This window comes from Bolinopsis microptera, unplaced genomic scaffold (assembly GCF_026151205.1).
Source record: "Bolinopsis microptera isolate Bmic1 unplaced genomic scaffold, MBARI_Bmic_1.0 sca15, whole genome shotgun sequence".
Taxonomy (NCBI): Eukaryota; Metazoa; Ctenophora; class Tentaculata; order Lobata; family Bolinopsidae; genus Bolinopsis; species Bolinopsis microptera.
Window position 1 is genome coordinate 22,535 of NW_026971787.1, and position 15,524 is coordinate 38,058.

A 15,524-nucleotide genomic window follows, 5' to 3' on the forward strand; every position below is an offset into this window, starting at 1 on the left:
TGACACTACAGTAACCTTGAATACAGTCTTGCAAGCAATCACAAGCATGAGCCTGGGTAGGCTGGGTTGTAAACCCCTCGACCAATCAGAGCGCAGTATTGTACCACGTGACACATCTCCACCAATCAGGGAGCTCGTTTGTAGAGCGTGTCAAGTTTGCTGAGCGGGGGATGTAATGATATTGGCTGGGTACATTAGAAGGAGGAGGAGGAGAGCAGGGCCTGCTTCTTAAGCTTTCTTAGTGATACACTCTCCTTCCATACCCATTACCCACTGTGTATCACAACTGTGCTCTGGGTATATTTAATTAAAGTAGTCACACTATCAGTACTTTAATGAAGTACCCGGGGCCGGGTTGATAGCCGGTTCTCTGACTGATTTCATACTAAATAAGATACCTTACAAGACATTTTTGTGGCGGACCAATGTGCGACGACCGAAATTTTGGCGGTCCGAAAATATGGCGAAATTGAACAAAAACCGTCACATTTCGGACGTCACAGAAAATAAGGGTATTTTTCATCATTTTGTTTTCTGACACAAAGGAAATTCAAAATTTTCTAAAAATCGGTAAAATCATGTTGAAACAAAATGAAACTTATAAATCGATTTCTTCATCTTCCTCAGCTCTAAGGGGTCCGGCTCGAATCTTTCAGTTTCACTTATTAAGTTTGGTATTAAATTGTTTATCTTGACTTAGTCTATAAGACGTTTATGTTAGCACATAAATGTAATTTATTGTAAATTTAAAACGTATAACTTGACATTAAATTCATCATGGAATATTGTGTTTATTTGTCCCACCATCATATCACTAACTTTTCAAGAACAAAATGAATCGATGAAGCCACAATTATTGGAATAAGCTAAAAATAATGCGACGGATTCTATTACGACGACCGAAATTTTGGCGGTCCGAAAATATGGCGAAATTTCGGGAAAACCGTCGCATTTCGTACGTTATAAAAATGTCTTGTAAGGTAGTACAGTAGTAGTAAGTAATACTAAATAAGATAGTACAGTAGTAGTAAGTAATACAAAATAAGATAGTACAGTAGTAGTAAGTAATACTAAATAAGATAGTACAGTAGTAGTAAGTAATACAAAATAAGATAGTACAGTAGTAGTAAGTAATACAAAGTAAGATAGTACAGTAGTAGTAAGTAATACTAAATAAGATAGTACAGTAGTAGTAAGTAATACTAAATAAGATAGTACAGTAGTAGTAATTAATACTAAATAAGATAGTACAGTAGTAGTAGTAATTAATACTAAATAAGATAGTACAGTAGTAGTAAGTAATACTAAATAAGATAGTACAGTAGTAGTAAGTAATACTAAATAAGATAGTACAGTAGTAGTAATTAATACTAAATAAGATAGTACAGTAGTAGTAAGTAATACTGAATAAGATAGTACAGTAGTAGTAAGTAATACTAAATAAGATAGTACAGTAGTAGTAAGTAATACTAAATAAGATAGTACAGTAGTAGTAAGTAATACTAAATAAGATAGTACAGTAGTAGTAAGTAATAATAAATAAGATAGTACAGTAGTAGTAATTAATACTAAATAAGATAGTACAGTAGTAGTAAGTAATACTAAATAAGATAGTACAGTAGTAGTAAGTAATACTAAATAAGATAACGATAAATACACACTAAAAGCTGGAGACCAGTTTTGCAAGGTTGTGAAGTAGGGAGGTGACAGTAACCATGGTAACAAAGAGGTGACAGTGATAATTTGTCTGATCTGTGATATGATCTAAGTTGGTGTGATTAACAAGTGTAGTGTACCCCCCTGTATCTAATCTAGTTGAACCCTGCTGAGGTTTAGGGTATTTTATTTGTGACATCTCAAATAATTGTCCCAAACACATAATACACGTTTTGAACATGTCCCTTCCAGACATCAAGATACCATCCACAAATAATAAGAAGTGTTATCTAAATATTAACAGTTCTCCGGTAAAGATAATGATAACCCCGCCTGTACGTGTCGAGATCATAATATTAGCCTCACTTGATATTATCAGGTTGAGGAATCCTGGAGTTTCTGGAATGTTTAAATAATTTCTGACACCCAATTTGTTAGGAATCTCTCAAAATACTGATGAAGTGAGAGATTCCGTAAAACTAGTCAATACCCGTACAACACAACACTGCTCATATTCACTAGATATGAGCAGTACTGTGTTGTGTACTATTATCTGGATACCTGTTCACTTATTACCTTATATTTCTTATAACGTTTTAATATATTGACGTTTAGAATTCGGCCATCAATTTATGGGCTATCAGTTAAACCACATCGCCTAATATTATAGTATATAGTGCAGAACACTGTGGACCACTGTGACAAACTGTGCACCACTGTGACACACCGCCTAATATAATATAGTCGTGCAGATTAAGATCAAATTCTGAATATTCTGATCATTTTTCTGAATATTCTGATCATTTCACATTAAATCTAAAGTTACATTTTACATTTTGGTTTCAGAATTAGGTGGGCCATAATAAACTTTACATCGAGGTGGGCCATATCAAACCTTACATTTAGGTGGGCCATATTAAACCTTACATTTAGGTGGGCCATATTAAACCTTACATTTAGGTGGGCCATATTAATTAGTATGTCTGATAAAGTTATTGGTTAGTAATTGGTTAGTAATTGGTTAGTAATTGGACTGTACTCACTAGTCAGGTCGGGCCCTCTTCAAACGTTATCTTTAACTTTATTGTTAATCTGACCTAGTCTTATCTTTCAGATATTGTTTGGTTGAGGGCAGTCCTTTGAGCCAGTACTCAAAAGGTCGGTGACTAAAGAGAAAGAGGAGATATGAATTATGAGGTGTGGCTGCTGGGCCGTGCAACAAGTTGGGTTATTCTAACACTAAATTAGTTTACTGAAATGAAATATTGTGCGGGTACTAAAATAAACTCGTTATGAAAGACTGCGGAGTATTTAGCTTAAAATAACATATTATTGTAATGAAAGATTCTGGGAGTAAGTTCTAAACTGGTACTTGTTAAAACAATACGCTAAGGACGATGACAGTTCTTATGTGATATGTGACTATCATATTATAATATAGTATATACAATACATAATAATATCATATAATATAAATATGTGACAAGTAGACAACAGATTGCAGTCTCTTATAATTTTAATCATTTGGGGGGGGGGTCAACCTCATTTTACCTCATTTTACCTCATCCCAATTTTGCCTTTTTTGGCTGGCCTCGTGAGGTAAAATGAGGTAAATCTCGGCAAAAATTTTAACAGGTAAAATTCTCTAAATCGTCAATTTAGTCACGAAGGAGTATGGAAGGAGTTCTAAATGTGTGCTCCTCTAATATAAACAGTAAGAAATGGTTAACTTTAGTCGAGGTCTCAGGTCTCTACAATGTCGGGAAGTTCCTGCAGGAATTTGCGCATTGCGCTTGAAGCGCAAGATTCACAGCGCCAAAAGCGAAGGTCGTAGAGACATGAGACCTTGACTAAAGTTAACCATTTCATACCATTGCTATAAGAGTATGCCACTTTCAGAGTCCTGAACACACTCCCATATCTCTTAATCGTCGATTATATGAATTTTACCTTTTAAAATATATCATCTTTTACTGATATCATTTTAGTTTAACACTGTTAGTTTTAAAAAAGAAAATAATACTTCACACCAAACTAACACACAATATTCAGAGAATATAAAAAGGAAGATTTTCTTGGAGACCTGGATCGAGCATCAAAATAGTGTACATTGCTACTGTCATTGTCAAGACTCAAGAATAAGAGGGTCTAGTTGTGCCCAGTTGTGGGATTATGCTGGATAACAGATATGATAAGTGGTAACATCCTACAAAAGAATGTTAGCTTACTAAGGAATTTTCCTCTTACCGAATCATACAAGAAGTTAACTAAGTTCCTCCTAGTCCTAAGCATTATCTTGTTTCAGAGGGAATGAGTGATTTAAAAAGATGAGGCCGAAGAGTTAGTTGTGAAGAAGGCATTTGTACTCTGTAATTTCTAAGCAAATTTTTTTCGATATTTATAGCTATTTACTGATCTTGTTTTGACGTATCAGCAAAAGATCACTGGACCTCGTTAGTTGTTAGTCATGTTATGCTGATCCAGTTAGTGACAAGCTATGAAGTAATCATTCGACCTCATTTAATACTGATCCTATCAATGACGAGCTATGTCTACCTTAATTGGAACTTGCTGACTGCATTGGAAAATGGAGAACAATCGAGAAATGATAATCAGTGCCAGGATATAATCAAAGTTGAATTTGGAATCCAAGGAAAACCTTCCTTTTTTATATTATCATATTGTGCGTTAGTTTGGTGTGAAGTATTATGTTAAAAACAAAAATTAACAGTGTTAAACTAAATTGATATCAGTTAAAGATGATATATTTTAACAGGTAAAATTCATATACATGTAATTGACGATTAAGAGCTGTAGGAGTGTGTTCAGGACTCTGAAAGTGGCATACTCTTATAGCAATGGTATGAAATGGTTAACTTTAGTCAAGGTCTCATGTCTCTACCACCTTCGCTTTTGGCGCTGTGAATCTTGCGCTTCAGCGCAATGTGCAAATTCCTGCAGGAACTTCCCGACATTGTAGAGACCTGAAACCTCGACTAAAGTTAACTATTTCCTACTGTTTATATTAGAGGAGCACACATTTAGAACTCCTTCCATACTCCTTCGTGACTAAATTGACGATTTAGAGAATTTTACCTGTTAAAAATTAGTGAAAAATATGGGCGTGGCCCAAGTCAGTATTATACGAAACCGTAGAGACAAAAAAATTTGTTTGGTTGTTCCCGACCCTATAGAGCAACTAATTAGAGGTGATATCTAATTATTTAAACGAAATGTGGTTTTCTGAACCGCCCTTTATTCTACAGCGAATCATGAACATTGAACATGTACATAAGAACTTAGAATTGTATGAAGTATGAGTTTATATGAGTAATTTATTATAAAATTACCTTTCACTATGCAATTTCGACTAAATTCATGTAGATATCCAATCCAGTTCCATGCACAACTGTTGTTTTCATTTGGTCTAGTTAGACACAATTTGTTTCAGAGTGACTCGATAATTATAATCACAATATCAAATTAAGATATCATTTAAATGGTCCATGTCATGCAATGCGGAAATATCCCCATAAATTGGCAATGCCAAAGTGACACTAAAGTTATTGCTAATTCCTTTACAAAACTTAGCAAGTGCTATTTACAATATCCTAATGGATCATGGAAATTGAAATGTCCAATTTTCTTTTCATAAATAATAATTATAATGCGAAGTTTTATTTACCCCAAGTTTGGAGAGTAAGTAGGTTAAACTGGGAATGCCCCTTCCCAGGGACCACATCACCCCTAATAAACCATTAAATATCATGGGAGACCATGCACAGCCTCGAATTATAGTATAATGACTTCGAATAAACCTTTTTTGTCTCTAAAAAAAGGCTTAGAAAACTAGATTTATTTACCTCATTTTACCTCATCCCAATTTTGCCTTTTTTGGCTGGCCTCGTGAGGTAAAATGAGGTTGACCCCACCCCTCATTTTTTCCGTTCACACTCTTTTGTAAAAAGACAATAGTGAAAGGTTACGAATGGTCGTTTTTGCAGAAAAAGAGGGATTTTAGAGAACGAGGTAGGTGGGTTAAAATACGTCGTCAGTCCTTCCGTTAAGTTACCTTGACAACTACACAATTAGGCGCGCGTCGCGCGCAAGGGTTGCTTGCGGAGATGTGATGTACGTATAGCCAGTAGTCAGTGTATGCGCGGCGCGAGTGTATTTTAATGTATTAAGGAATAAGCCAAATTTGTATGTGACATGCGTAGTATAGTGTAACGATGTGTACAATTATAAAACATGAGTATAGTTCACTTTTTGCTTACAATTTCTTAAATTACAGATAAAAATTAAGTTCTACCGCAATTGAATTGAATCAGTCACAAGTTTTTACCTATTTAAAACATAATTGTCATATATAATGAAGTGATCTGAGCTGATTTGTGATTAGAGCTTGTAGTTGAAGTGAATGGAAATTTAGCGTCCGCCACAACGAAACAACGGGCGCAATTCTTGTTAATCATAGGTTTCTGTACCAAATATTTATTTTGTCATTAGATTTTAAATAAAAGCGTGGTTAGCAAGTTAGCACAGTAACTAGTAACATTCAATACTTCCACCTTCAACCTTGCAATAAAAACGAGTAACACTCAATACTTCCACCTTCAACCTTGCAATAAAACAACATTCTCCAGCTGTCACTCGTCAGTTGTTAGATTTAACAGAGATACACAGTATTATATAATATATTGTCAGTTGTTAATTAATCGTAATTAATAATCTGGGGTAATATATTTTTCTAAATTATCCCACAATTAATAGCAATTATCTTCTCTTATCCGATATATTCGCCTCTCTAACTACAGCTCCCACGCACTACACAAACTGCAGGCAGATTCAACAGAGATACACAGTATTATATAATATATATATATATATATTATGCACAATGAAAATTATCATTTTAGTGGAAAAAGCTGGTGAAAACAGCCGTTAATTAGATCTTTGTTTGACTGTACCTGTAATTCTGTAAAGTGACCTAATAAACAGGTCACTTTACACACAGGTGACACAGTGGTTCACAGTGTGTCACCTGCAGGATCAATATAATATTATTCTAGAAACATGAGGGATCATAATAATATTATTCTAGAAACATGAGGGATCATAATAACATTATATGTGCTCAAACTTGTTTACCAAGAGCTGACTAGCAGTAATACGATTTGTACTCTAGTAAGAGTAGTAGTAACGTAACTAGTAGCAGAGGGTACGCTAAGAGTGAGAGTTGCTACTAGGGTAGTAATAGTAATACAGTATAATAGAGTATTGGTACTTCATTTCAGGTAGAGAAACATTTCAACCTTTACTTCAGTACAAGTTACATCAGAAAAGAACAGAACAGTACAGAACATAACAGATAGTTATACTTAAATGTTCAACAAAAAGCAGGACTATAAGTAGCAAGTGTGCAGAATAGAGAGGGAAGACATGAAGAAAGTGCCCTTAAGACCTAATATGTATTAAACAGCTAGCAACTCTGTCACTTACGACCGAGGTAATCGGCAAGGTTCTGATGCACTGACATTTGGCTGGGATTTATTTTTCTGTTTTTTTGTTGATACATCTAACTAGTCACAGTACTCTAGTTAACTAGTCACGTGATCATTAGTTACCATGGTAACACTAATTAGTCACGTTGAATATGGACGGATACATCTTGTAAAAACAACTAGAGTGTGAAACTTATTTCCTTTAGAAATTATCCTGACAAAGCAGTAGACAAATGATTTTACAAAGGAGTAGACGTCTGCAAAAGATTTTACACTGTGGCAATTTCAGCAGTTTAAACTTAATTGTTACGAGTTTAAAGTTGTAGTTTTAAAAATAAGAAACAGTTTTAAAAATACACATTGTACAGTATATCAGTGTACATTGTACAGTATCTCAGTGTACATTGTTCAGTATCCCAGTGTACATTGTACAGTATCTTAGTGTTCATTGTACAGTATCTCAGCACGTACATTGTACAGTATCTCAGTGTACATTGTGTACAGTATCTCAGTGTTCATTGTACAGTATCTCAGTGTACATTGTACAGTATCTCAGTGTATATTGTACAGTATATCAGTGTACATTGTACAGTATCTCAGTGTACATTGTACAGTATCTCAGTGTACATTGTACAGTATCTCAGTGTACATTGTACAGTATCTCAGTGTACATTGTACAGTATCTCAGTGTACATTGTACAGTATCTCAGTGTACATTGTACAGTATCTCAGTGTACATTGTACAGTATGTCAGTGTACATTGTACAGTATGTCAGGGTTCATGATCATGAGCTTCATTCATCACTCAGTCTACACTGATTTGACAGGATAAACAAAATCAGTGTCATGAAAACGGAGATAAAGTTACCATAGTAACCGAACACACATTCCACACACACACACACGTGCCACTAACTGCGTGGGAAATTCCTAACATTGTTTGTGTTGTAGAGATAGTTTACCCCGCACAAACAGAGTCACCTGTACTTGCAAGCAAACATGTGGTTTACATGATATGTTACTCTAGTAGTGGTTGACCAGTACTTGAGACACATTCTTTAGTGAGGCCTGTTTGGCAACATGCCAACTAGCTGTTACAGTCTCTTCTCAGTATATTCTTACTGTACACGAAAACAGAGATTTCAAGGATTTGAGTTAAATGCATGATTTTTAGCCTCACGAGATAATGTTGGTAAATGTCACTAGTTGTTGTTAACAAGTCTTAATTCTTATTGTATTATCTATAATATTATGGTACAGTGTTACTAGTAACAATGTGTAGTTAGTAGTAATGTTACTAGTAACAATGTGTAGTTAGTGGTAATGTGTCGGACAGTCTGACAGGGTGACAAATCAGAAATTTCATTAGCAGACTTGAAATCTAGTGTACATAGAGGAAAAATGGGAGGGGGTCACTACACTTTTTAGTGAGGAAAAATTAGGGGGGGGGGGGTCACTACACTTTTTAGTGAGGAACAATCATCATAGTTAAATGATAATATGATTATCGCACAATGTTTTTTACTGCAACGTCCACTACAATCAGTAACTTTGTACGTGATTCTTCACAACCATTTGGTACGGCTGTTGTCATGGTAACTGTTGTCATGGTAACTTTGTAACCTTACATTATCATCAGTGCTAGATTACTGATCAAGATGTTTGCACGGTAAGGGGGGCATACAACGGTCATTAATGTGCATTAATGGGCATAAATGGGCATAAATGGGCATTAATGTGCATTAATGTACATGTATATTTCAGCAAAATTCTATAATACTGACATTAATGACCAGGTTTTTTTGCAAATTTTGTAGTAGTTCGTGGTCATTTATGTGCATTAATGGGCATAAATGGGCATAAATGGGCATTAATGTGCATTAATGTATATGTATATTTCTATAGAATTAACATATACATAAAATTCTATAATACTGACATTAATGACCAGGTTTTTTTGCAAATTTTGTAGTAGTTCGTGGTCATTTATGTGCATTAATGTGCATTAATGGGCATAAATGGGCATTAATGTGCATTAATGTATATGTATATTTCAGCAAAATTCTATAATACTGACATTAATGACCGTTGTATCCCCCCCCCCCCCCCCCCCCCACGGTAAAGCTAATCTACTAAGCTCTCCTATATAACATACAACTTGTACAGCTGAGCTACCACCATACTTCACCATACTTCACCATACTTCACCATACTTCACCATACTTCACGAGCAAGAACTGTAATTTTAAGTTAAGTAAAAAGACTACACAATATAAACTAATGATTTATCATGTAAATGTAAGTAGAGGAACTTATTTGAACCGAGTCCCTGGTATTGAACCAAGCACAACTTTAGAATTATGTTTCCAGTTTACATTGTAGCGTTTCCAGCACTTTCAAACTAACGTACTTTATCACATGCTGCATTGTCACTCGAATAATCTAGAGCATAATTTCTAACGAGGAATTATTCATTCTCTCACAATGTCATAATGTCATATTATATTTTCAGAGGAAAGTGGCCTGCGTTGCCGGGGTTACAATACCAATAACTGTGAGTAGTTCACAGTATACCTGCCCCCCCTCCTAGGCCTAGGTATGTACTGTAAGGTTGTACTGTAAGGTATGTACTGTAAGGTATGTACTGTAAGGTATGTACTGTAAGATATGTATTGTAAGGTTTGTACTGTAAGGTATGTACTGTAAGGTATGTACTGTAAGGTATGTACTGTAAGGTATGTACTGTAAGGTATGTATTGTAAGGTATGTACAGTCAAATCGCACCTCTATAATCTATTATATCATATTTACACGGTTTATGTGGAATCAAACACGATATATTAAACATATTGTATTATATAATTTGAAACTACACTTAATTATACCTCCCCAAAGTTTAATGTCAACACAAAATAATACTCAGACATAATTGACTAATAACTTTAAATCCTAATAGAGACCTCCTAGGGGAGAGCAAGCAATACACCATTGTTTTACCCGTAACAATACAGTAGTACCAGTAACACGGTCGCGGTCGTGCAAAAACATGTGTAACTGTACCCCCACGCACTCTGGTACACTATACATGGCCCCACTCAGCACTATACACGGCCCCACTATGGTAGGTACACTATACATGGCCCCACTCTGGTAGGTACACTATACACGGCCCCACTCAGCACTATACACGGCCCCACTCTGGTAGGTACACTATACATGGCCCCACTATGGTAGGTACACTATACACGGCCCCACTCAGCACTATACACGGCCCCACTATGGTAGGTACACTATACATGGCCCCACTCTGGTAGGTACACTATACATGGCCCCACTATGGTAGGTACACTATACATGGCCCCACTCAGCACTATACACGGCCCCACTCTGGTAGGTACACTAAACATGGCCCCACTATGGTAGGTACACTATACACGGCCCCACTCAGCACTATACATGGCCCCACTATGGTAGGTACACTATACACAGCCCCACTCTGGTAGGTACACTATACACGGCCCCACTCTGGTAGGTACACTATACATGGCCCCACTCTGGTAGGTACACTATACATGGCCCCACTCTGGTAGGTACACTATACATGGCCCCACTCTGGTAGGTACACTATACATGGCCCCACTTGCACTCTGTATATAGCGGGTAGTATGGCCCCACTTGCACTCTGTATATAGCGGGTAGCTTTCAAACCTCATTATGAATGATTAAAATGTACGCATCATGTGACAATGGCGCTGTGACATTGTTAACTGTTAGTAAACTACAACTACAACTTGCCAACACTTGGAAATGTTCTCATGATATATAATGCTATTTTTAATAATTTATTATCATATTTTTAAGAATGAATTGTGAAGAATTCTTGATTTTCAGAAAATAAGATAACTATAATATAACCTTGTATAGGAGGAACTTTATACCATAGAACAGGCTAGGATCGGAGGTAGAATTGTATGGGAGATTATTACGTTTCCAGATAATCTGTACCTGGAGGTATTGTTGCCTCCCTGACCCCATTAGTCCAGATTTTAAAAGTAAATTAAAACTAAAATCGAATTACATGAAGTAGTATTGGTGCGAAGAAGAAAAGAAATCCTCCTTTTCAAGGATCATTACAGGTCCTCTGATCGTATTAAGTACTTATACTGGTAATATTTGGTCCCCCCGGCCCCCCAGCCCCAAAATAATAGAGTACACGCGTGAGCCTTGATAATGAACTTTGTTAGGTCTACGTCTTTTAATCGTGCAGGAAGAATGAACAGTAAATATTTAACATTAAGTTTAATGTTTTACGACTAAAATGTCAAATAATTTTGTCAAGTTTTCTACATAGTTGTGTTAAATCTAATTTTAATATTATATCTGACATCTTTCAACTCATATAAACGTATAAACAAATCCTTTGGGAAACAGAACACAAATTCCTCATCATACGAGTAAAATCTACCTGTAAATCAATAATTTGATTCATTCCTGCAAATGGTAGCCTAGCAACCATTCACCCATTTAAAAGTTCCTGTTATAACAAGCGAGTGTTGGAAATTAATTGATTATAGGGGGGGGGGTGACACACTGACACCCCCTTATATGGGGGGGGGGGGGGGGTGACACATTGATACCCCCTCCCCCATTACTGTACTGACTACTGAGTTATAGTATATAATATGCCCCCCGGCCCCCCCCCCCCCCCCTCCCTCTAGCTCTATAGTATATAATAGTGTGCAGTTCATTCGGGAGAATTAAAAAAGTGGTATTTAAAGACAGGAAAATAGGATAAAATATCGAGAAATGTAGCAATATAATTCCAATCGGACTTAACGACTTATTTTCGCGCGGAAAATTGACTAAAATAAGTTTCTGACAAATAATATTATAACGTAGTCTGGTATAGTCTGGTATAGTCTGGTATAGTCTGGTATTGTCTGGTATAGTCTGGTATAGTCTGGTATAGTCTGGTAAAGTCTGGTATTGTCTGGTATAGTCTGGTATAGTCTGGTATAGTCTGGTAAAGTCTGGTAAAGTCTGGTATAGTCTGGTATAGTCTGGTATAGTCTGGTAAAGTCTGGTATAGTCTGGTATAGTCTGGTATAGTCTGGTAAAGTCTGGTATAGTCTCGTATTGTCTGGTAAAGTCTGGTATAGTCTGGTATAGTCTGGTATAGTCTGGTATAGTCTGGTATAGTCTGGTAAAGTCTGGTATTGTCTGGTATAGTCTGGTATAGTCTGGTATTGTCTGGTATAGTCTGGTATAGTCTGGTATAGTCTGGTAAAGTCTGGTATTGTCTGGTATAGTCTGGTATAGTCTGGTATAGTCTGGTAAAGTCTGGTAAAGTCTGGTATAGTCTGGTATAGTCTGGTATAGTCTGGTAAAGTCTGGTATAGTCTGGTATAGTCTGGTATAGTCTGGTAAAGTCTGGTATAGTCTCGTATTGTCTGGTAAAGTCTGGTATAGTCTGGTATAGTCTGGTATAGTCTGGTATTGTCTGGTATAGTCTGGTATAGTCTGGTATAGTCTGGTAAAGTCTGGTATTGTCTGGTATAGTCTGGTATAGTCTGGTATAGTCTGGTAAAGTCTGGTAAAGTCTGGTATAGTCTGGTATAGTCTGGTATAGTCTGGTAAAGTCTGGTATAGTCTGGTATAGTCTGGTATAGTCTGGTAAAGTCTGGTATAGTCTCGTATTGTCTGGTAAAGTCTGGTATAGTCTGGTAAAGTCTGGTATAGTCTGGTATAGTCTGGTATAGTCTGGTATTGTCTGGTATAGTCTGGTATAGTCTGGTATAGTCTCGTATTGTCTGGTAAAGTCTGGTATAGTCTGGTAAAGTCTGGTATAGTCTGGTATAGTCTGGTATAGTCTGGTATAGTCTGGTATAGTCTGGTAAAGTCTGGTATAGTCTGGTATAGTCTGGTATAGTCTGGTATAGTCTGGTATAGTCTGGTATAGTCTGGTATAGTCTGGTATAGTCTGGTATACCTTACTCGGGAATATTATAGCGGGTTAATTTATGACTGGGAAAATTAATGACCGGGAAAAATATGGCGGACTTTCCCAAAACCCGCCAAATTACCCCGGTCATGTATTTACCGGTGGCCGACCTTTCAAGTTTTTTTTCAGAGGTCAACAAATTTTCAACCGAAATTTCTGTTTTTGTTACTTGTTAAAGAAGTTATTTCAATTTACAGTTATTGATATTACTCAGAAATAGAAAAAAAAGACACGTCTATTTAAAGGAAAATAAATCTAAGCAATAATAAGTCAAATCTTCATTAAAGCGTATTCTCATTCTCATTATCGCTAATGTCCCCGCCATTATCATTATTGATATCCCCCTGAGCTGCTGACCGTCAAATTCGAAGTTGTATTGTTGTCTTAACAAGACTTTCATTTTGTCCGCTAATGGGGCTACTGCTCTGAAGGTCAGCCGAAGCTTAATTTCCTACCCACCGCTTGGTATTGGGGAACGTCTTGGCTTTGCATCTTCAACTGCTCCAGTAATCAACCCACCGTGGACCATGAAATAGTGGCAAAGTTTACTCATTTCTAGCGGGATGTGGCCACAAGTTACTTTAACGGGAAAAACTCCCTCTTTCTTTAGTCTACACACTGCACACGAGAAGCAATCAATCTTTAGAGACATTATTATTATAATATATATATATTATTGATATAGCTTCTCTACGATTCACTGATTCATGGGCAAGAGAAGTGAGAATCACGGTCCACCCTGAAATCTGATTTCTATAACCAAATTGTGATTTTTATAACGAAATTATGGTAGCAACCGCCAATAAAGTTACAGCCCTCCATCCACTGCTTCAAAAGTCTTCTCTAGCACATATGAGACTTCAGGTAAAATATGATGATCACCACCCCCTTGGAACCCCATAATCTGAGTCGGCGGGTTTTTTATGACTGGTAAAATTTTTGACCGGGAAAAATATGGCTGAATCTTCCAAAACCCACCACTTTATCCCGGTTATAATATTCCCGAGTAAGGTAGTCTGATATAGTCTGAGTACTGAGAGTACTTAGTACTAAGTACTAAGTACTGAGTCTGAGAATGCTAGCTAGTACTGTGAGTATTGTTGTTTAGTGAGCAAGTATAATAAGTACTAGGTACTAAGTACTGTTGTTTAGTGAGCAAGTATAATAAGTACTAGGTACTAAGTATTGTTGTTTAGTGAGCAAGTATAATAAGTACTGGGTACTAAGTATTGTTGGTTAGTGAGCTGGATAATAAGTACTAGGTACTAAGTACTGTTGTTTAGTGAGCAAGTATAATAAGTACTAGGTACTAAGTACTGTTGATTAGTGAGCTGGGTACTAAGTACTAAGTACTAAGTACTGTTGATTAGTGAGCTGGGTAATCGCTAATAACTTTCACGCTATTTCTGTGCTAGCCAAACAGTTTAATCAACCAATTTACATGTAGTTCGTATGTTCTCTTATAAACTTATAAAGAAGAAGAGGGGGGAGAAGAAGCTAAGAAGGGAGGGGGGGGCAATGGAATAAAGTGCCATAAAATGGCGAATATTGTTATGGATAAAATGGAAAAACCTTTGGGTAATTCTCCATTTTATGCCATTAGTAAATGTAAAACAGATTAAATGACTCCGTAAATGTGGTGATGTAGAGTAATAACTACGCAGTGTAGAAGTCGTTAGTAAGTTGTAAGGTACAGCGTCCCATATCTAGTATGTAATGTAGATTGTAGAACTAGATGCACTAGAAGCAGATATCAGGATACTGACACATCATATCTTATTATAAAGATATAGTTAGAATATAATCACTATTTCGCGTAGTTATTCAAGGAATTGAATAAAAGGAATTGGGAATAGTTTCCTCGCGATTAAATCTAGAATGTTAGCTTAAAACTATAAAGTCGGCGTGTTAAAACTACTACTATAACAGATAAGAAGAGGAGATGATATCATTTTTAGAGAACAAAGTATTTTAGAAAACAAAGTATTTTTCAGAGAACAAAGTATTTTTTAGAGAACAAAGTATATTTAGAGAACAAAGTATTTATAATCATCGACAAGCTCTATTATATACATTTTAATCGTTTTAATGAGATCTAATCTTGTATGAGTTTTGAGTTTGAATTGATAACACTTATTATATATATTATTTTTTGAGTAAACATTGGCTGGTACTTCGGGCCGGTCCCCAACAAAAAATCAGTTTAAAGCTTATTTAATAGTTAAACTCTTAAAGATGCAAACTAAACATAAAACTATAAATGCAAGCTATACAGCAAACAGGGGATAAAGAGCTGCTACCATTGCCCCTCTATATAACACAACTATAATAGAAACCCTAAATTGAAGAGAGCAGAGATATTG

The 15,524-nt window shown here is 36.1% G+C and overlaps 1 protein-coding gene across 1 annotated transcript in view; it reads right to left on the reverse strand.

The window, feature by feature from the left end:
- Positions 1 to 15,524, reverse strand: part of LOC134825694 (uncharacterized) — a gene marked incomplete at its 3' end in the record, with an annotated part of 46,202 nt that overhangs the window by 22,272 nt on the left and 8,406 nt on the right. The window lies entirely within an intron of this gene.